Source organism: Halichoerus grypus, chromosome 5 (genome assembly GCF_964656455.1).
Source record: "Halichoerus grypus chromosome 5, mHalGry1.hap1.1, whole genome shotgun sequence".
Lineage (NCBI taxonomy): Eukaryota > Metazoa > Chordata > Mammalia > Carnivora > Phocidae > Halichoerus > Halichoerus grypus.
This window is the reverse complement of record NC_135716.1, coordinates 149,557,828-149,582,457: the sequence shown is the minus strand read 5'-3', so window position 1 is coordinate 149,582,457 and position 24,630 is coordinate 149,557,828. Positions and strand designations below refer to the sequence as shown.

General features: G+C 37.2%; 1 protein-coding gene and 1 long non-coding RNA gene across 7 annotated transcripts in view; one reads left to right on the top strand and one right to left on the bottom strand.

The window, feature by feature from the left end:
- The window catches only part of LOC118544707 (uncharacterized), a 140,337-nt gene extending 134,034 nt beyond the window's left edge, over positions 1-6,303 (top strand). Inside the window, exon 3 of the long non-coding RNA XR_004921728.2 lies at positions 5,985-6,303. This is a non-coding gene — a long non-coding RNA (uncharacterized LOC118544707). The remainder of the gene's footprint in view (positions 1-5,984) is intronic.
- The window catches only part of LOC118544703 (BEN domain-containing protein 5), a 1,415,283-nt gene that overhangs the window by 546,959 nt on the left and 843,694 nt on the right, over positions 1-24,630 (bottom strand). The window lies entirely within an intron of this gene.

Below are 24,630 nucleotides of genomic sequence, written 5' to 3'. Positions count from 1 at the left end.
TTCTCCCCTTAGCAGAATCACCCTTTGCTTTTCTCGATGGGAGAAGGAGAGGCCGCAGTCATTTTGGCTACACCTCTCCTGTTCTCAGAGGAAGCAGTTGCCATCGAAGCCATTATCCACCTGATGAATATGGCACTAGAGATCACTGCCCACCTCAACTGGAAGGCTATCAGAGATCATTCCACCATACCTTACTATTGATTTCCTTCAGTCACTGCTACAAGTCCAGAACTTTTCCGGCATCTGTTCTCACCTGACCACTCCTCTCCATTCCCACCTCCTTTAATCCAACCCAAGCTCCCTGGCTTTTCCCCCATTCCTTCCTCCCAAACACTGTTTACTCTGAATAATGGAATAGGAGTAACCATCTCATGGGTATTTTGTGAATTAAACTAATATATGTTAATACTCAGTGCAGTGCTTGATACATAAATATTACTTAAGTATTTTTCACTATATTTGTAACTGTTCATTTTATTGTTGTCAATATTATTACTTAGGGGCCAATAATACCATGGCTTTCACTTTGGTGAATCACTAGATTTGCTCAACTTGCTTTACCCATCAACAGCCTTAATCTTTGCCTCACTTCCTTCTCTCCACACCCACTTTCTATCTTCCTTCTTAGTGATTTCTACATTCATACAGATGATCCATTTAACATCATGGCTTCTCACCTCAGTGCTGTCAGCAAACAGAATAATGCTTGGCTCATGGTAAGTCCTTAATAGATACTTTCTGAATGAATAAAAAGGATCTCTGATAATCTTTTCCTTCACTCCACTTCAGCTTCTCTTGCCACCACCACCATCTTTCTCTTTTTCTTAAGTATACACAGATGCACACACTCTACCCTACATATAATCTCAAATGTCCACATCATGTTTTACAATTGCAACTTTCAATATAATTTGCTGAAGCATTTACTTTACAATAATTCTTTGAAGTCCAATCCATCAATCCTTCTACTTCATGACTGTCAGCTTCCTTCCTGTTTTTTCTTCCTATCCATGTCTATCGTAATTATGTCCTCATGAACACCTTCAATCTTCTTGTCGCCATCCATTTTTTCTCCTGTGGCAAAACTCATACCCATAATGAATTCTTCTACCTACCTTATACAGGCCCCATATAACTGGAGAAAATCACGTATCAAGGTAAAATGACTACATTTTAAATTTCTGATCTCAGTCCTCAAGTAGCTGTTATCATTGCTCAACAATTCTACAAGGTTATTCTGGTAAGTAGGTTTCTCATGTTTTCTCTGAAAAAAAAAACAAAAAAACTAGTTCATACTTTCTTCCATCTCTTGAAAACCCTTATTCTTTTTCCCTTACCACCATTCTTCAAGGATAATCTTCTCTAATGCTTTCCATTTTAGAAACCATCAGACAGGAGGATTCTCATATTCCCATAGCCAAAATTAGAAACATGCCTATGTTTCTTTTGTATAATCCCGCTACCATGGATGAATGTGTCCTTCTTCCCAACAAAGGTCCTCAGCATGTCTTTTGGATCCCATGCCATTCACTTTCCCAAGGACGGCACCCTTTTGATCATCTCCTGTGTCTCCTTCATCATCAATCCTGCTCTCTCTCTGGATCATTACCGTGAGCAAATAACTCTGCACCCAACTCTATACACCATCACCTACTACTTATTTCTCTACTCCTCTTCTTGACAAAACTTCTGCATATGTATGCTGCCAGCACCTCTTATTCGTCAATGCCTATTCAGTTCATTCTACTTTTGGCTTTCTTCCTACTTCCTACTTCTGGCCACTTATTTTCTGATTTCTATGTGGACCTCTTTTCTTTTGTCCAACCTCTAAATATGGAAATTCCCCAGAGTTTGATCATCTACTATCTTATTCTTTTTTTTCTCTACCCTTCTTCCTAGGCAAATATAGGCATTAAATATAATCTATATGCTAACAACTCTCAAATGTATGTTTCCAGCCTAAACTTCCCTGGACTCCAGCCTTGTACATCCAAAAGACTACTAGATATCTTTCCTTAGAGATCTCATAAGTATCTAAAACTTGATATTTTCAAAACAAACGTGCTGACTCCCCTATCTACCCACACTGCTTACCTTTCAAAATTCCCCAAAACAGTCAATGGCAACAATATTCAACCAGTTGCCCAGCCAGAAACCTGAACTCAATCTTAATTCCTCACTCTCCCTTCATTCCCAGATATAATAAATCTTTCAATAATCTAACTTCCAGTACATATGTCAAATCTTTAAGTTCTTTCATCTCTACTGCCAACCACCCTAAGCCACTATTATCTCACTTCTGCAATAGCCTTCTTACTTATTTCCTCTGTTCTGTAGTTTAATTTTATTCTCCACAGAAGCCGAGTATTAGAAACACACACACACACACACACACACACACACACACACACATCAGTTTGCCTAAATGTTAACCCCCATCCCCTGAATTTGTGCCCCACTAAAAAGGCTTTAATGTCTTCTTTACTTTGCATTACAGACAACATCCAAATGTTCTAATATGGGTTTCCAACCCTATCTGATTTTAGCCCTACTTCCCTCTTCATCTGCTACCACATTTCTTCTTTAAATTCCTTGAATTCTATATCCTTTCCCAAGAGGTTTTCAACCATTCTCTTCCTTCTGCTCGGCATAATCTGTAGTGTTCTTCATTTCCCTCCTTCTAATTCTTTAAGCTTCATCTCCTCAGAAGAGCCTCCTTTGCCCATACTACCTAAGTATGGCCCTCATGCTATTTTCTAACACCAAAACTGGTATGTTATTATAGCTTGTCACAGTTTTAAATTGTATATGTAACTGTCTCTATTAGTCTGCAATGCCCATGGGGGATAGAAATCATATGATTTTATTTACTTAAGTATAATTCATCCTTACCATAAAGTTGAGTCAGTAAATAGCTGTTAAATAATGTTGAATGAATTCTAAGACTGCAAAGAATATATTTTTCACTAAACTGTGAGCTTCCTAAGAACAGGGTGATGTGATTTCTCTCTTACTTTTTCAGCATTCAACATGAGCAAAGAGTAGGTCTTGAGAAGGTTTTGGAACTAAATAAAGATTCATTCTAACTTTGATTCTGACATTTCAAATAATATAATGTTTTCTGATTTCACAATCCTAGCAACTTCTTAGCTCTGCCTATGTTTTGCTGAGTTAAATTTTAAGGACTCAGAGAGGCAACATGTGTAATGTAGAGGGCCTGCGATTTGAATTGATTAAGATATGCTTGGAATCCCAGTTCTTTCCCCTTAGTAGCCAATACCTGATGTAATTAGTTAATCAAAAGTCTGTTTTCTGGAATATAATATAGCTATATAAATAGTTATTTTAAAAATTAATCAAGATAATACATATGAAATAGCAAGCACATAGTTGGCTTACAACAAATGCCAGCTCCCTTCTTAGTATGTAAGAATAAATCCTATTCAGGCTGCACATGCTCTTGGAGGTTCTGAAGATAACTCTCCTGATTTTACAGATGGGATTTTGTTTAGGGTCATACAAAATATCAGTGTGAAAGCTGAAATTAGCATGTGTATCTTTTTTCTGTATTCTTCTTCTTCTACTGAAAAGATGGTATTATAATATTCTATGGTTTGGTTTTAGGAAAGAAAAATACTATTGTACTACCACAGCAGACCTGCTTTAGAAGATAACCTTGAAAACTTGTAAATAAGCACATTTTTAAAAGGCAGAAGCCCATATCCCAGAGCTATTATCTATTCTAATTTGGGCAACAACTATATATGGATATTTACCATGCTTAGTCTGAGATGAATGAGACTTCAGATGCAAATCTTCATTGAAACAGTTATATGTTTAAGCCAAGCAAAGCACTTGTTACTCAACACAAAGTTCATTGTCAATTCTAAGACACACATTTTCCCTCCATCTAACATCTCTGAAATTCAGATATATCTTATAGTATCATGACTCACTGACATTGCCTGAATACATATATCAAAACTTGCTAATGTGTCAGAGGCTTGGGAGAAAATCCCAAAATGACAATGGACACTTTGAAGAAACGCTACATCATCATGTTCTTAAAGATACTGAAACTGCTACTGTGTGGGAAAATGTCTCTACTGACAACTCTGAATTAAAAGTAATTCAGAATAGTTGGATCCTGAATGTGTTAAAATACCTTAACACTTTATTTGTATAATTTTTATTATAAAAAAGAGAGATCCATGACAAAAATCTCTGTATAGATAAGTTTGAAAGAGGTCTTTTAGTAAGTATAAAATAAAAATCCAATGTAATAAGAAAGCATTGTGTCAGAGTTTAATTGACAACATTTTTCTTTCTTAGTAGTACACAAAGTAATGGTGCATCTTATAGTTGACAGCTTCTTAAATTTGATGAAATGTGGTAAGTCACACCAAATAAAATGCTCCAGGCTATATAACACTTTCTAATAAAAATACTCAAATCACATTAATCTTATACTGATTAACAACAATTTAGATTGTAACTCTATTAAAATACTATTAACCCATTTATTGAACACCACATATGGTTAATTATAGCATAGTAGTTAAGATTAAGAACTTTGGAATCCAACCAACCTGAAATTCAATCCTGATTCCCCTGTTTATCAACTCTGTAATGTTTGATAACTTAATTAATTTCTCCACACCTCAGTTTTTTATTTTTAATAATGGGAAAAACAACAATACTTATCTTTTAAAGTTTGTTATAAGGATTAAATTAATTATTTAAAGCAATTAGCAGTATGTGACTTCTAGAAATGGTCCAATATCTGTTAACCACTACATAACTATTGCCCACTATTATTATAGTGATATTATACTACTTGATCTTTACAACATCCATGTGAAAGTATTAACTATATCCAATTTATAGATGAGGAGTCTGATTCTTAGAAACTTTCTGTTGGAAAAGGGTTACACAGACCACTGATTATTTAGAAAACTTATGGGCAGTAAATTATACTAGTCAGTTAATTATCAGATACTCAAGCTTAAGTTCCCTGCCACTCAATAATTATTAAAAGCTCAGTTGAAAGAGAGAAAAAGAATATGTGGAAAACAGCCTAAAAAGTATATAGTTCATCTGCTCCTTAAGATACTCTAAAATTTATCTTTGGATCAAGGCAAGAGAACATGATTTTGGTCTTTTATAGGACTGCTTTTATCAGCTTGGCAGATAACAAAGGACTATATTGAAAGATGTTATAAGAATAGCCCTATGAAATTTTTTCCTTACTGTTAAGGATGTGTCTGAGAATGCTGTTTATCACATTGTAAACTATATTCTTTAAATTCACTTACCCTCTTCCCCTCCCCTGGGTCTCAATGTCAATAAGAGCTGTGTTTTTCCTTAGAAATGGAACTGAGTTTTGTAATGGAGAGTATGAACCATGTACCTAATCTTGTATTTCTCCTTGCCTTGGTTACTAGGAATCTCAATGTCAAGTTTATTACTCAAACCCAACAAATGTAGATATTAACTTTACTCCTGACTTCCTCTTTTCCCTCCTCTCATTTTGCCAGAAGGGACAGTGTATGAAATATCTCTAAAATGTGAGAGCCTAGTTCCTTCCAGGCACTGAGAGAAGACCATGTAATTGGATCATTTTTACAGATGCTAGAGATGAAGCTGAAAAGACAGACATGCCAGCTGGAGCATTATAAGTTCTGTATTTTTATAATCCACTCCAAATAATTTATGACAAATGAAACATAATAAATAAATCAGTCAACAAGCAAACATATAAATAAATACTAAACATGTATCTTAATTCTATAGATTTCCCATGGCAAAAAATGAATTAACCTAACTTGACCCACCTCCAACTCTGGTTTGCAATGAAGAGTAGTCCTCTATAGTCAGTGTCATGCAGAACAGAAGGGTGGAGGTCAGATGATACCACATAGAGAAAGATTTCTAAGAAGAATGGCATAAATGAACTCTGAAATGGAATTTTTTTTTTTTTCTAGCATCTGCCTGGCTGGAGCCTTCCCCAACTATCCACTAGCTGCTGCTGGGGGAACTAACTCTGCCCACATAAGCACACAACATGTGCCAAGTCTGACCATGGCACAGCTTTACAAGGAATCTGGAGACTAGGGAATGGCTTCAGGCTGACATAGCTTCATGGAGAAAACAGAAATAGCATGGAGGACATTAGGCGAAGGAAGGGAAAAATGAAGGGGGGCAGGTAAATCGGAGGGAGAGATGAACCATGAGAGACTATGGACTCTGAGAAACAAACAGGGTTTTAGAGGGGAGGGGGGTGGGTTAGCCCAGTGATGAGTATTAAGGAGGGCACATACTGCATGGAGCACTGGGTGTTATACGAAAACAATGGATTGTGGATCACCACATCAAAAACTGATGTATTGTATGGTGACTAACGTAACATAATAAAATTAAAAAAATTAAAAAAAAAAAAAAACCCAGTCTGTCACTTACTAGCTGTGTGACCTTAAGCAAGTCACTCTTCTGAAACTTGTTTCCTCATGTGCCACATAGTGATAATAGCATTGTCATTCTTATCACACAGGTTGTTGAAATTAACTGTAAAGGTCATAGCAAGATGTTGAAAGATTTTGGAAATAACACTGATGAGGAAACCAAGAGAGCTGACTGTTCCTCCTCTGCCTGAGCTTTAGTTTCTGTGAATGAGGCAGCTGGATTGAGAGTCCCAGAAGGGGATCATGTTCCAACTCTGTAGTTTGCAGAAGAGTTGCACAAAAGAAAAGACAAGCTGGATTTGAGAATTATCAGAGAATGGATATCTGCCTGGGCTCAGAGGTATTGTTGCTTAGCAGTTTTCTTGAGGACTATGAATCAGCCCATAGGAGCCCAAGGTTTGTTGGGTCAGTGAGTGACTCGGGGATGCTGACATATTTGAAAATGAAGCATTTCACAGTGTGAATGTGTAAGGTGCTTTTTACAGATCCATGAAAGTCAAAGCTTACTGAAAGAAAAAAAAAAGAGGAAAAAAATAATCTGAGCATTTAATCATTCAACAGCAATACATGCCAGAAAATAGCATATTTTGGTATATTTTTTGGAAAACACAGAGAAAGGCCTAGTTTAGAGAATTTAGGTAACAGAAATAATAGCATATTTACTTGGCCTTTTTCATGTGTAGGCACTTACTATGCATATCACTTAGTCTTCACAATAATGCTGAGAAGTGGGGTTTAATGTCTCCATTTATAGAGGGGGAAATGATACTAAGAGTATTTGAATAATTTGCCCATAGTCATATAGCCCACAAGTGGTGGAAATGAGATATAAAGCACAGATCATTGGCTTCAAAGCCCATACATTCTCTCTGTTAAACCAGGCTGCCTCCCAAGGAGAACCAGAGCTGTGTTCATCAAACAGATCAAATGTAGTATGAAGCATAATTAGTCTGAATCTGTAGACAGTCTAAACACATGAGATATGGTAGCTTCCATATTGGGAAAAAAAAAAAAAGAGTATAAAAAGAAGAATATTAAAAAAGGAAAAAATAAAAATAATAGAAAATAGCTTGTTGGACTTTTATAGATTACAAATTACTTTACTATCCATTAGCTCATTTGTTCCTCACAATTACCTTGTGAAGTGCATAGTATCATCTCCATTCTCAAATGAGAAAATAGGCTCAGAGAGGATGGTTGACTTTCTTAAGGTCACCCAGATACTAAGTGAGAGTTTGAGACCAAATCTCAAATCTGTCTTTCTTCAAAGTTCCTGTCCTTTTCAGCCTAGACAATGTTAGTCTTGGAGGGATGATTTTTTTCTAGGCTAATTGTCACTAGAAAACACTGTCTCATTCCTACATAGAAAAAAAAAAATCAGCCCTTCTTTTGAGTTCTGCATGAAATTTCAACACGGTGGGTGGGGGAGTGGTTTCCTCACACTAATGAACAATTCTCAGATATCAAAAATGTGTCATAAAATTCAACTCAATTTTGAACACTATCTACCCAGAGATAGCATCAGATTCCACAGTTTGAGGGCTCAGTCCTCTAAGAGTGTGCCTCTCCTTCTCACTTCAGACACTAATTGCAAGCCCAGGTTTGCACCTGGACTCCTGACCAACCAGCTATAGATAGGGGGTCCCAACCCCCTTCCTGGAATTCAGACACCAGTCACAAATCCAGGTGGCCAGCTGTACTCGTGACTGACTGTCTATAAATCAGAGGTTCCCACACCCCTTCCTTGGGTTTGATTAACTTGCTAGAGTGGCTCACAGTACTCAGAGAAACACTTTATTTACTCGATTACTGGTTTATTATTAAAGGATATAATTCAGAACAGCCAGATGGAAGAGATGCAAAAGACAAAGTATGTGGGAAGGGGCATGGAGCTTCTGTACCCTTTTTAGGAATGCCATTATCCCCACACCTTCAAGTATTCACCAATCTGAAAGCTCTCTGAAAGCTGTCCTATTGGATATTTATGGAGGCTTCATCACAGAGGCACTGACTAACTAAATCACTGGCCACTGGCAACTGAATTCAATCTCTAGCCCCTCAACTTTCTAATCACATGGTTGGTTCCCTGGAGAACAGCAATCATCCTTTAGTTACCTAGGGGCTTTCCAAAAGTTACCTCAATAACACAACAAAAGACATATTTTAGTTCTTATTATAGGAAATTCTAAGGGTTTTAGTAGCTATGAGCCAGGAACCATGGACAAAAACCAAACATACACAAGAAATCACAATACTCCAGCCCCATTTTGTAAATATGTCTGCTTTCAAGTACTCCAAGGGGACAGATACTGGAGCAGTGCTGGCCAACAGAAACAGTTTCTATAATGTTCTAAAGAGACTCACCTATGCTTAGCCTAATCCCACAACACAAGTCTAAGAATCCATAGCACATACCATTTGTTTGAAAAAAATAACTTATGTGTTGCTAAGGTAGGTCTTAATTGCACTGTGAAGAACATAATAAAACTATCACTGCTGGGTAGGATCCCAAACTCTGGTAGTCAAAATCAATCTACTCTTCCAGTCACACCGGCATTTACAGAAAGAAAGATGTTTAACCTACTTTCCCAGGCTGCTGCTCAGAAAATAAAGAAAATTGCCAAGGGCTGCAGAGTCCCAGCAGTGATCTGCAGACTTTATAGTGCTGTCAAATTCATACTCCCTAATCTTCACAACAGTCCTGTAACCTAAAACATACATAGGAGATTACTCCAAATATATGGATGAGAACATAGAGTCATAAACAGAAGGGAACTAAACTGAGCACCTACTAGAAGGGCAGGTACTTTATTCATGTACACTGAGACCTTGCAATCACTTTAGGAGCTATCACAAGTTTGTATTATGGTGGAAAACTCACGTATAGACAACTATTAACTTTACCAAGGTTACACACATAGTAAATGGTAGGATGAAATAATAGTCCTGGCATATTCTGCACAGTATAATCAAGATCTGTGTTGGAGGACTGGTAGTAATGTTGTCCAGTCCACCCTTTCTTATTACACCATGGTGCCTCTCTTGATATACTGTAAAATGACTTGCTCAAGATCACTTACCCATCTGTCTTCTCTAACTATATATAACTCCCTGAGTAGAGGAATTTTCTTAATATTATCTTTATATCTCAGAACCCCCCCAAAATTTAGCAGATTGTCAGTGATTATTAATGTTTCACAAACTGAATTAAAATTCAGCTTTGGTATAGACTCTGACATCAAAGATTCTGGATTTGGACTACTTTAGCTATGATATATCACATTCAAAGATACATTTGGAGTTATATAAAGGACTTGGAGTTATGCTTCCAGGCATGGTGTAATACAGGAGCCAGATTTACCCTATTGTCTTAAGCAACAAGAAAAATGACCAAAACATTAAAAATTGTTTTCAGATATTGGACAATAGGCAATGAAGGACTCTAATTCCTGAAATATAAGAAAAAAGTGAGGTGAGCCTTATAATCAACTAGGCTTTTTGTTTGAAGGCATATTTTGGACTGTGGAGAAGGGCGGGGATACCAAGCATAACTTAATGATGTTGCTAAATTGAGAAGATAGACATCAGAGTCCAGAGATTCTGAGGTAATAAGGGATAGTCTTTGAGAAGAAAGAGCTTTTCAGAAAAATAGCTTCAGAAATTTGCATAGTGTTGCTCTTGAGTCTTCAGTCTCCAAATGTGTATATAAGGGTAAACTCGAAGAGGTCAGAAAAAGAGCAACTAGGGAGAGCTGTGAGTTGAACAATTTCTAGAGATCATAGAGGGGTTAGGAATTATTCATGTTCCAAGAGTGAACAGTCTTCATTGATACTTTGAGTCATTCAGTAAATACTTCAGAAGGGCCAGGCTTAGTAACAGGGCTAAACTATTCCTATAGTAAAGCCACTCTATACCTTCGTTAAAGTATCTTAAAAACAAACCTTCCGATCTCCCCCCCTTCATCGGAGGGGGAGACGAACTATGAGAGACTATGGACTCTGAAAAACAAACTGAGGGTTCTAGAGGGGAGGGGGGTGGGGGGATGGGTTAGCCTGGTGATGGGTATTAAAGAGGGCACGTTCTGCATGGAGGACTGGGTGTTATACCCAAACAATGAATCATGGAACACTACATCAAAAACTAATGATGTAATGTATGGTGATTAACATAACATAAAAAAAAAAAAAACCTTCAAAAGAATCAAATGGAACTGCAAGTAATGAACTTCCCGACAAAACAAAATCTAAGTCATTAAAGAAAAACAACAAAGTACACATGACAAAGTTAAATCTATAATGTCTAGTAGTAAACCAAAAATTAAAGATATATCAAGAAACAGGGACGACTGGGTGGCTCAGTCAGCTAATCATCTGACTTTGGCTCAGGTCATGATCTCGGGGTCCTAGGAACGAGCCCCTGAGTAGGCCTTCCTGCTCAGTGGGGAGTCTATTTGTTCCTCTGCCCTTTCCCCCATGCTCTCTTTCTCTCTCTCTCAAATAAATAAATAAAATCTCTAAAAAAATTTAAAAAAAAGAAAACGGAAGACATAACAATAAAAAACTATCCAAAATGAAGCATAGAGATAAAAAAAAAGAGACTAAAAAAAATTAAGAATCTCAGTGACCTTTGGGACAGTACCAAATGGTCTAATACATGTGTAATTGAAATCACAGGAGGAGAGGAGAGAAAAGGACAGAAAAAAATTGTATTTGAAGAAATAATGCCTGAAAAACTCCCAAATTTGTTGAATAATATAAAGCCATAGATCCATGAAACTCAATAAACACCAAGTAGATTAAATACAAAGTAACTACACCAAACTACACCAAGACACATTATAATAAAATTTGTAAAAATCAGGGATGAGGAGAAAAATCTTAACGGCAGCAATGTAAGTGGGGAGAGACAAGTCCATGTAAAGAGAAACAAAGAATGACTGCAGAAATTCCATCATAACTATGTAAGCCAGAAGACAACTGAATGGCATTTAGAGTGCTGAAACTAAAATTAAAAATAGAACTATCCAACGACCCAGCAATTGCGCTACTAGGTATTTACCCAAAGGATACAAACATACTGATTTGAAGGGGCACACGCACCCCAATGTTTATAGCAGCATTATAGCCAAATTATGGAAAAAGCTCAAATGTCCATCAACTGATGAAAGGATAGAGATGTGGTATATAATAAACAGTGGAATATTACTCAGCCATGGAACAGAATGAAATCTTGTCATTTGCAATGACATGGATGGAGTTAGAGTGTATAATGTTAAGTGAAATAAGTCAGAGAAAGACAAATACCATATGATTTCACTCATATGTGGAATTTAAGAAACAAAACAGATGAACACAGGGGATGTGGAAAAAAAAAAAAGAAGAGAGAGGGAGGCAAACCATAAGAGACTCTTAACTATAGAGAACAAACTGAGGGTTGCTAGAGGGGAGAAGTGTGGGGGGTGGGCTAAATGGGTGATGGGTATTAAGGCGGGCACTTGTGATGAGCACTGGGTGTTATATGTAAGTGATGAATCATTGAATTCTACTCCTGAAACCAATATTACACTATATGTTAACTAACTAGAATGTAAATAAAAAATTGATATAATAAATAAGTAAAATTATAGCAAAAATATGTTTTAAAATAAAAGCAACATAAACATTTCATAATAAAATGACTCAAATTTTGTTAAAAATTAAAGCAAAATGAAAACTTTTGCAACTAAAAAAAAGCTAAGAGAATTTGGATGCTTAAAACAAAGAACTGGATGTTTAAAACAAAAATAACAACAGCGTATTATAGGATTTATAATACATATAAATATGAAATCTATGACAACAATAGCAAAAGAACAGAAAGAAAAATATAAGAATATTGCTATAAGGATATTTCAGTACATGTCAACAGTTATAATTTTTTTTATTTAAAGATTTTTTTTAAAAGACTTTATTACTTATTTGAGAGAGAGCACACACTTGCCCAGGAACAGGGGGGAGAGGCAGAAGGAGAGGGAGAATCAGACTCCCCACTGAGCAGGGAGCCCCATATGGGGCTCTCCACCCCAGGACCCTGGGATCATGACCTGAGCAGAAGGCAGACACTGAACCAACTGAGTCACCCAGGAGCTCCCAATTATAATATTGTTTGTAGGTTGTGATAAGTCACAGATATTTATTGTAAATGCTAGAGCAACCTGTAAAAAGGTAAAATGAATAGGTCTGGCTAATAAGTGAACAGTGAATATTGAATAGAATCCTTAAAAATACTCCAATTAATCCAAATGAAATAAGGAAAAGGGGGGGAAAGGATACAGAGAACAGATGGAACAAATGGAAAACAAAGAGCAAGATGATAGACTTAAATCCAGCCAAATTCATAAATACATTATATTCAAATGGTCTAAACATTCCGATTAAAAAGAAATTGCCAGACTGAATTTAAAAATTAAGGTTGAACTATATGCTGTTTACAAGAAATCCCCTTTAAATATAAAGGCACAAATAGTTCAAAATTTTAAAAAATGCAAAAACATATACCATGCAGTCAGTAATCATTAGAAAGATGCAGAATTTATTATATTACTATAAAACAGACTTTAGAAAAAGAACATCAATATGGATAAAGAGGAATTTCACAATGATCAAGGGATCACCACATCCAGAAGTCAACAATCATAAAACTGTACGGACCTAAAATAGAACTTTGAAAAAAGTAAAATCTGACAGAACTGAAAGAAAAATAAATCTCAATTATAGTTGGAAACATCAATAATCCTTTATCACCAATTAATAGAACACTGAAAACTTCAAAACATTGTTGAAATAAATTACAGAGGATATAAATAAATGAAGATAACATACTATGTTGGTGTATTGGAAAGTTCAATATTGTTAATCTATCAATTCTCCTAAAATTTGTCTATAGATTAAATGCAGTCCCAATTGATGAATTGATTCTATAATTTGTATAGCAATGAAAAAGAAGCTGGACTAGCCATAACTATTTTGAAAAAGAAAAACAAGGTTAGAAACCTTAAACTACTTGATTTCAAGACTTCGTATAATACTAAAGTAATCAGATTGCTGGAAAGATGGCAGAGGAGAAGGACCCTAAGCTCACTTTGTCCCACAGATACAACTACACCCACATCCCACAGATAATACCAGCATCAGTGTAAATAACCCAGAAAACAACCCAAAGACTGGCAGGACAAACTCTCCACAACTAAATGGAGAGAAGAGGCCATATCAAAGAGGGTAGGAAGGGCAGAGACACATTACAGAGCTAAACAGACCTCAGGATGGTCCATAGGAGGGAAGAAATAATAAAGATTAGAGCAGAAATAAATGACATAGGTGCATCTGGGCAGCTCAGTAGGTTAAGTGTCTGACTTGATTTTGGCTCACGTCATGATCTCAGGGTCCTGAGATCAAGCTCTGTGTCAGGCTCTGTGCTGGGCATGGAGCTTGCTTAGGAGTCTCTCTCTCCTTCTCCCTCTGCCTCTCCCCACCCTTGCACTCTCTAAAATATATATATATATATATATATATATATATATATATATATATATATATATATATAGAGAGAGAGAGAGAGAGAGAGAGAGAGAGAAACAAAAATGAGCAAACAAACAAATAAAAAACAATAGAATAGCTCAATGAAACCAGGAGCTGGTTCTTTGAAAAGATCAACAAAATTGATAAGCCTTTGGACAAACTAATCAAAAAAAAGAGAGAAAGAACACCCAAAATAAAATCAGAAATGAAAGAAGAGAAATAACAATTGTCACCACAGAAGTACAAAGGATTGTAAGAGAATATTATGAAAAAATATATGCCAACAACTTGGACAACCTAGAAGTAATGGATAAATTCCTAGAGACATATAACTTATCAAAACTGAATCAGGAAGAAAAGGAAAAATTTAACAGACCAATTACCAGCAAGGAGATTGAATCAGTAATCAAAAAACTCCCAACATATAAAAGTCCAGGACCCAATGGCTTCACAGATAAATTCTACCAAAGATTTAAAGGAGAGTTAATACCTATTCTTCTCAAACTATTCCAAAAAATAGAAGAAGAAGAAAAACTTCCAAATTCATTTTGAGGTCAGCATTATCCTGAAACCAAAATGAGTGAAAGACACAACAAAAACAAAACAAAAAAAGGAGAACAATAGGCCAATATTTCTGATGAACAAAGATGCAAAAATCCTCAACAAAATACTAGCAAACCGAATCCAAAAATACATTAGAAAAATCATTCACCATGATCAAGTGGGATTTATTCTTGGGATGCAAGTGTGGTTCAACATTCACAAATCAATCAATGTGATACATCACATCAATAAGAGAAAGGATGAAAACGATATGATTTCAGTCAATGCAGAGAAAACATTTGACAGAATACAACAGCCATTCATGATAAAACACTTAACAAAGCAGGCTTAGAAGGCACATATCTCAACATAACATATATGAAAAACCCACAGCAAACATCATCCTCAATGGTGAAAAACTAAGAGCTTTCCCGTAAGGTCAGGAATAAGACAAGGATGTCCACTCTCGCCATCTTTTATTCAACACAGTACTGAAAGTCCTAGCCACAGCAATCAGACAACAAAAAGAAATAAAAGCCATCCAAATCAGTAAGGAAAAAGTAAAACTTTCACTATTTGCAGATCACATGATACTGTATATAGAAAATCCAAAAGACTCTATCAAAAAACTACCAGAACTGGTATATGAATTCAGTAATACAAATTGAATTCAGGATACAAAATCAATGTACAGAAATCTGTTGCATTCCTATACACTAATAATGAAGCAGCAGGAAGTGAAATTAAGAAAACAATCTTATTTACAATTGCACCAAAAATAATAAAGTATTTAGGAATAAACTTAAGCAAGGAGGTGGAGGACCTATACTCTGAAAACTACGAAACACTGATGAAAAATATTCAAGACAACACAAAGAAATGGAAAGGCACTCCATGCTCATGGATTGGAAGAAAAAACATTGTTAAAATGTACCCAAAGTAATCTACACAATTAATGCAATCCCTATCAAAATACCACCAGCATTTTTCACAGAACTAGAAAAAGCAATCCTAAAATCTGTATGGAACCACAAGACACTAAATAGCCAAAGCAATTTTGGAAAAGCAAAGCTGGAGGCATCACAATTCCAGACTTCAAGTTATACTACAAAGCTGTAGTTACCAAAACAGTACTGGCACAAAAATAGATACATAGATCAATAGAACAGAAAAGAAAACCCAGAAATAAATCCACAATTATGTGGTGAATTAATCTCTGACAAAACAGGAAAGAATATCCAATGGGAAAAAGACTGAACAGCTTCAGTTGGGAAAACTGAACAGCTTCATGCAAAAGAATGAAACTGGACCACTTTCTAAAGGAATTTGCCCAAGGCCAGAATTGAAATGTAGACCTTTCCAACCTTCAAGCTACACCTTGTCCACTATACCACTACATATTGCTGCTCCCACAGCTGACAGACATTACATTAGAGAATTTGATTTCTGAAAGTAACCAGAGGCCAATTTGAAATCTCTGAAAATAATGCACTAGGAAAAATGATGCTGTGAAATCCTTTAAGATTTCTTGCTAGAAAATAACAACTATAGGCTCTTACTAAGAAAATGGTATCAAAATTACAGAGTCCTTTCAATAAGCCAGTCTTGAATCACTAAAGCATTAGACTGTTTAATTTGAATTTGGCTGTTGTGACGAATACAATAAATTAATTTGTGAAATTAACCATTTTGTTTTTAATGAAAAAATATAAATACAGAAGCTTTGCTGTGTCTATACATATGGCTGGCTGGGATAATGGTTTATGTTGAAAAATAGTACTCTGCAGGAATTTCTACTGCTGTTTATGTGTAATTCAGTTTGTTCTATTTAAATACAAAACTATGCTAGTCCTTCAAACAATCAGTCCACTACTGAGGTTCACAGCAGATTAAAACTGTAACCCTTTTTACTTAATAAAAGTTAAATCAATGATCTAATTGTGTCCCCTCAATAGTTCGTGGCATGAGAAGCAAGAGCATGCTTTATGCAATGTGCCAATTCAATAAAACTGAATTGACAAATATTTACTGAGTAACTTGATAAGTATCCAGCAGTCTGCAGATGTTTTATATTTACCATCTTATTTTTTTCCTAATAAAGTCCCCATTTTATAGATCATGATACTAATGATCAAAGGTATACATAATTTTAGCCAAGGTCACACAACTAATAAATAGCAGAGTAAGAAAGTTGGAACTGAGATCTGCCTAAATCTTAACTCCATCTTATTAACATGACACTAAACCATCTCTGATGTTAACTATATGGTAGAGACTCAGTGATACTGTGTGATAAATGCATGAGAGAAGTAAATATAATATGATGTTGAAACACAGAGGTGGAGGATGCTGGTGTGGGAACACCAGGACAACTGCCTAAAGGGGGTGACATTAAAATAGTCTGCATAATCACTGCTTTCAGAAGGATGTGATTATACTACCCTCTTCTACAAGTGATCCTCATTTTGTATAAAGTGACGGATACTCAGGTTAATACTTACGATTTCATACTTATACTCATGATCTGCTAATGAATTGAGAACTAAATTCCAGATTCTTCATCTTCAGGGCAATGGAGTGAGAACTCTCTAAAGGCCGCAGAGTAGCTGTATAAGAAGTGATGCACTAAATGACATTGTGAGTGGGTGGGCAGATGATGTCAGAATTAAGCATTTTCAGGGCACTTGATAATAAGAGAATCACACAGAATCTTAAAACTTCAGGAAAAAGATCATCCAGTATCTTGGACATTTATATCAACACCAACAAAATAATTTATGCCATTTTTGGACAATTTGAAAGTAATAATTACTATAAAAAAAGAGATTGTATTCTAATTCCTACAGGTGAGGGAGGGGAGTTTGAGACTGCCTGAAAGAAATGGCATTTGAGCAGAGTCTTGAACAAAAAGAAATATTTACATATATGAAGAAAGGGAGGTAGGGCTTCTGGGCAAAGTAAAGATCTTGCTTAAAAGGATAGAAGCATAAAAGTGAAAAGTTCTGGGACTAGAAAACAATCCAGAGTGGAAACAGCTTAGGTTGAATGGGAAAGAGAGTGTGGGAGGAAGAAACTCACACTAACATACCAGAGCCAGATCTTGGAGAGTCTTGAATGCAGGCTAGATTTTCATAGCTTTCTCTGCCAGGTGGGTGAACAAAGTCCAAAGGAAGAATACTGCAGACAGAAACTTTGAGGAGTAGGCAGAGGGAAAAGAACCAGGGAAGGAGCAGTTGGAGACAGACTTTGAAAAAGCTAATGCAGAAAAGTGTGTTAAGAGGTATGAGTGGTCAGTGCACCAAAAGCCACCATTCTCTTCCATCAACTCCTCCCCTCCTTTGCCCTCTCTCCACTACCACAATACTTAAAAGGAGTAATCCACATTTACTATTGCTATTTCTTTGAAGCTTCTTTATTCCTTAACACATTGCAGTCTGACTTCTTTCCCTATTGTGTCACTGAAATGGCTCTAAAAACATCACCTGTGATCTCCTGGTTGTCAAAGACAATGGCTGTGTTCATCCTACTTGGCTGGCCTGGCCTGTGGTACTGTTGACCAAATTCATACCTCTAACTCAAGTCTCCCTTTCTATTCCCAGATATATGTAGCCAACTGCTTCCTTAACATTTCTAGTTGTAGTCTAATAAACACCTCAAATTTAATATCCCCCAACTGTACTTCTGACCTCCACAGATCTACTCCATCTCAGTTGATGGCAACTCCATCCTTCTAGGGCTCAGAACAAAAAATCCTGAAATCATCCTTGACTCCTCTCTATCATTTACTACACATCCAGTCCTTTAAGAAATACTATTGGGTTTACTTTTAAAATATACCCATAAACAATCCACTGCTACTACTGTGGTTCAAGTCACCACCATTTCTTGCCTAGGTTATACAAATAGCTTCATAACTGGTTTCTTTACTTGTAACCCTTCTAATAGCCCTATAGTCTATTATCAACATAGCAACCAGAGTAATCTGGCCAAATAGAAAGATTTCTAAAATATAATCAAGCAAGCTAAACCAGAGCAGGTAATTTCCAGGGAGAAAATGGCCATCTGCACTGGATAAAAGAAGGATGGAGCTCAGGAACAGCCATATTTGTTGGTTTGCCATCTACAGAAACATTTTTTAACTGCAGTAATTCATGCTAATCTGACAACTATTTTGGGGTCGAGGAGTTATTTCCATTTACAGATGAGCAAACTGAGGCTCAAAGAGGTAAAGTGGCATCATTCATTCATTCATCCATTCTCTTACATTTATTATGAGCCTACTGTGTGCCAGGCTCTAAAACTTAGCCAGAGGTCCTCAGCTAGTCCTGGTAGAGTGGGAATTTAAATCCCAGGCTGCTCACCTGGTAGAGCGGGAATTTAAACCCCAGGCTGCTCACCTTTAAGTCAGAGGAACTTTCCTCTCCATGCAGCTGCACAGATGATATCCAGTAAGAACCTTGGTTGGTTACAGATTATGACCCAGTCTGTTTTTTACTGATTTTTCCATAAGGTATAAGCACCTACATTTCTTATCTCCACATATGATCAAATCTATAAACAAAACAGGGGATCAATATCTGTTTCTTTTTTTTTCCAGTATCTGTTTCCTGAATAAACTTATGAATTCTAATTTTTTAGATTAGAAAGTTGAAGCTCAGAATGCTAAGTGAATAGCATAAATTCACTCAGTTCTCAAACGGCAGAACTAAAATTTGCACTCAGGCCTTCTGATTGTAAGGCTAACTCTTTTTATAACATAACTACTTTTTTGACTGAATGTTTGACCTCACAAACTACTTAAATAATAAACCAATACCAGGGAGAACTTTATAATTGATATGACACTTTCTCATACACTTTCTCTTTGATTCTCACAACAACACCATAAGCACAAATTATAAATGAGGAAACCTAGGCCTGGAGTGCCCAGATGTGGAGAACTGCCTAGTATCACAAAGCTAGCAAATCCACAAGCCAGGTTCTTCTCCAGGCTAAACATCTTTGACTCCTTCACTTTATTTCTATGCCCTTTTTTCTCTCAAGCTGACCTGTCCCAGGAAAGTGACATGATCATCTTAAAGTGGGGCACCGACAACTGTACTCATTGCACCAGGGCAGTCCAGCACAGAAGAACATGGCCCTCCAACTTGCACAGATTCCCAAAACGAGATATTCTGTCATCAAAAATGCTGTCAAGGCTTCAGGGAAATGATTGGTGAGGAACCAAGCCAGCTGACAAATTATTTGACAAAACCCAACTGCTGGTGATTCTTAAGCTATAGGAGACAGGGACTTCTTGGATATGCCCATCAACCTGCATGCAGTGTAATCAAAATAGAATCTGCACGTGCTGTTAGGGTGATATGACATGCATCCAGATCTCTTTTTCCCCCTTATATTTTTAGACTTAAAGTCATTAAAAAAAAAAAAAAGAAAGAAAGAAAGAAAGAAATCTTGCTAATCTTCTTTCTTTGGCAGTTTTTGGAGCCATGTGACTGGCACAACTCTGGCAAGTGCTATAAATTCAATGGGATTGTGCCTAAGGGAAAATTGCCATCATGTAAAACTAGGACTAAATATTTGTACTCTTTCTTGGGGCTTTTAAAGGTGGGTGTCATTTCTGAGAGTTAAGAGACTGCTTTAACTACTGAGATATAAAAGCAAGGGAGAAATATAGCTTTAATGGAGTTTATATTTAAACACAACAGGAATGCATCCTAACATTTACTGGTATTAAAAAAGGTAAGGTATTATTAATTTTGCTCTACTTCCATTCACTTATAAAATTGGGAAAGTACAATAAATTACATTTATTCTTAAGTATAAATACCATCCTATGATGAAATTAAATGACTTGCAGACTGAGAAGTAACACATTTAATTCATTTATTCTTTTATTTATTTATTAATTCAACAAATATTTATTGAGCATGAACTCTGAAACCAAAGTCTAGGTATATATTAGTTATCTGCCATTTAATAGCCCTATACTATTATTTCTAACCATTATTATTTTTATTATTACCACATACCAGACACATCTCTAGATACTTGGGAGACAAGTAATAAGAGTAAAGGTCCCCACTCTTGTGGAGCTTGAATTTAAGTTGTTTCTGCTTCCTGTTTTGCTGTCAGACTACCAGCTGTTGCTCATATGGCTGTTAATGCCCTTGCTATGGCAGTCTTTATCTTTTCTGCTCTCCTTCTTATATTTTACTGCAGACTGTGAAGCCAGCCAATAAAACTATTTAGAAATATGTCTAAAGCAAGTATCAACAATTGTTAAATGAGAATCTGAGAATGCTCTGGAGGACCTAAGAGAAGAAGACATGGTGCTTATCTTTTCATGAGTTGAGATGACAAGACACACGTACATAATAATGTAGTAATAATATGAGAGTTCCTTGAGCTCAAAATAAAATGTCCCAGAGCTTGTACCCAGTGTTAAATTCCTGCCTTGTTTTAAGGTAAACTGTTACTTCACTTAAACAAAATTTTAGTAATCCACTATGTACTAGGCCTCCTAACAGAGGCTGGGGGCTAAAAAGAATAAAACAGTGTTGCTAGTCTCAAGAAGCTCATCAGAGAAAGATATATAAACAACTGTAGTACAAGTCAGACTATGATAATGCAATAAAAGCTGACATTCTAGTCAGTGATTTAGAAAATCAATTTGAATAAGAAAAATAAAACAGATAAGTTTAGATGGTGATAAATACTGTGAATAGCTTGGAGAGGAAAGATGGCAGAGGAGTAGGGGACCCTATTTCAACTGGTCCCCGGAATTGAGCTGGATATCTAGCAGACCACTCTGAGCACCCACGAAACCAGCCTGAGATGTAAGAAGATCTGGATCTCTACAAACAGAATATCGCAGGCGGTTGGTTTCAAGGTACAAAGCGGGGAGCCGTGATTGCGCGGACAGATATCGGAGGATAAATGGCAGCGGGAGGGAGCCTGGACGTGGGATCCTACACCACCGGTGAGTGACAGCCTCACACCCTGCGGACCGGCACAGATTCGCAGACCGGTAGCAGCGGGGAAAGGACTTTAGGGCAGCCCCCAGGGCGGAAACCCGGAGCTACGGGGTCACGCATGTGATCTGGGGGTGGCTGGCAGTTTTAGAAGCACAAGGGGCAGAGATGTGCTCCTAACTGGAGGCAGGACTGGGGGCGCTGCAGAGGGGCGCACAACCCAGGACACTGCAGTTTATAATAGCACGGATAGAAATGGAGATGGTGTGGCCTGGAGAGCTCACTGAAGAACAGACTGCTGTCTCTCTGCTCTGAGGCAGAGGGTTGGAAACGGACTCTTCTGCTCTGACTCGCGGAAGAGACGCGGAAAGCCACTAGGGAAAGGCGCCAGAGAACAAAAGCCCCAAAAACTGATACCCACTGAGCCCATCCCCCACCACAGGGGGGCAGGGCAACTCTGCCCAAACAGGGTTGCCTGAGTAACAGCGCGGCAGTCCCCTCCCCAGAAGACAGGCTGGGAAAACAAGAGGCCAGCAACCCTAAGGTCCCAAGAAAACAGCTACATCTTGCTTGGGTTCTGGTCAATAATTTGGACTCTATACATTCCCTCAAACACCCATCAACAGAATGACTAGGAGGAGGAGCCCCCAAAATAGAAAAGACTCAGAGATTAGGACTTATGCTGCAGATTTACAAATGGACGCAGATATAACCAAGATGTCGGAGAGGGAATTCAGGCTAGCAACTGTGAAGACAATGGCTAGAATGGAGAAATCAATTAATGGCAACATAGAGTCTCTAAGGGCAGAAATGAAAGCTGAATTGGCAGAACTTAAAAATGCTATCAATGAGATCCAATCCAATCTAGATAATCTAACAGCTAGGGTAACTGAGGCAGAAGAGCGAATAAGCGACCTGGAAGACAATATAATAGATAAAAAGGGAAAAGAGGAGGCCAGGGAAAAACAACTCAGAATCCATGAAAATAGAATCAGAGAAATAAGTGACACCATGAAGCGTTCCAATGTCAGAATAATTGGAATCCCGGAGGGAGTGGACAGAGAGAGAGGACTAGAAGATGTATTTGAGCAAATCGTAGCTGAGAACTTCCCTAATCTGGGGAATGAAACAGACATTCGCATCCTAGAGGCAGAGAGGACCCCTCCCAAGATCAAGGAAAACAGGCCAACACCCCGGCATGTAATAATAAAACCTGCAAATCTTAGAACCAAGGAAACCATCTTAAGGGCAGTTAGGGGGAAGAGATTCCTTATGTACAGAGGGAGGAACATCAGAATAACGTCAGACCTATCCACAGAGACCTGGCAAGCCAGAAAGGACTGGCAAGACACATTCAGGGTACTAAATGAGAAGAACATGCAGCCAAGAATACTTTATCCGGCAAGGCTATCATTTAGAATGGATGGAGAGATGCAGAGCTTCCAAGACCAGCAGAAACTGAAAGAATATGTGACCACTAAGCTGGCCCTGCAAGAAATATTAAGGGGGGTTCTATAAAAGGACAAAGACCCCAACAGTGATATACAACAGAAATTTAGACAATCTATAAAAACAAGGACTTCACAAGGAACATGATGACAATCAATTCATATCTTTCAATAATCACTCTCAACATGAATGGCTTAAATGCTCCCATAAAATGGCACAGGGCTGCACATTGGATAAAAAGACAGGACCCATCCATATGCTGCCTACAAGAGACTCATTTTGAACCTAAAGATACATCCAGACTGAAAGTGAAGGGATGGAGATCCATCTTCCATGCCAGCGGACCTCAAAAGAAAGCTGGGGTAGCAATTCTTACATCAGACAAATTAGATTTTAAACTAAAGACTGTAGTTACAGACACAGAAGGACACTATATCATTCTTAAAGGGTCTATCCAACAAGAAGATCTAGCAATTGTAAATATCTATGCCCCCAACATGGGAGCAGCCATCTACATAAGCCAGCTGTTAACCAAAATAAAGAGTTATATTGATAACAATACGTTAATTGTAGGAGACCTCAATACTCCACTCTCAGCAATGGACAGATCATCTAAGCAAAAAATCAACAAGGAAACAAGAGCTTTGAATGATACATTGAACCAGATGGACCTCATAGATATTTACAGAACATTCTACCCTAAAACAACAGAATACTCATTCTTCTCGAGCGCACATGGAACTTTCTCCAGAATAGACCACATACTGGGTCACAAATCAGGTCTCAACCGATACCAAAAGATTGAGATTATTCCCTGCATACTCTCAGACCACAATGCTGTAAAACTGGAACTCAATCACAAGAAAAAATTTGGCAGAAATTCAAACACTTGGAAGCTAAAGACCACTCTGCTCAAGAATGTTTGGGTCAACCAGGAAATCAAAGAAGAACTTAAACAATTCAGGGAAATCAATGAGAATGAAAACACATCAGTCCAAAACCTATGGGATACTGCAAATGCGGTCCTAAGGGGGAAATACAAAGCCATCCAAGCCTCACTCAAAAAAATAGAAAAATCCCGAATTCACCAACTAACTCTACACCTTAAAGAACTAGAGAAAAAGCAACAAACAATGCCTAAGCCACGCATTAGAAGAGAAATAATTAAAATTAAAGCAGAGATCAATGAATTAGAAACCAGAAACACAGTAGATCAGATCAATGAAACTAGAAGTTGGTTCTTTGAAATAATTAATAAGATCGATTAACCACTGGCCAGACTTATCCAAAAAAAAAGAGAAAGGACCCAAATTAATAAAATTATGAGTGAAAGGGGAGAGATCACGACTAACACCAAGGAAATAGAAACAATTATTAGAAATTATTATCAACAACTATATGCCAATAAACTGAGCAATCTGGATGAAATGGAGGCCTTCCTGGAAACCTATAAGCTGCCAAGACTGAAACAGGAAGAAATTGACAACCTGAATAGGCCAATAACCAGTAACGAGATTGAAGCAGTGATCAAAAACCTCCCAAAAAACAAGAGTCCAGGGCCTGATGGATTCCCTGGGGAATTCTACCAAACGTTCAAGAAGAAATAATATCTATTCTACTGAAGTTGTTTCATAAAACAGAAACAGA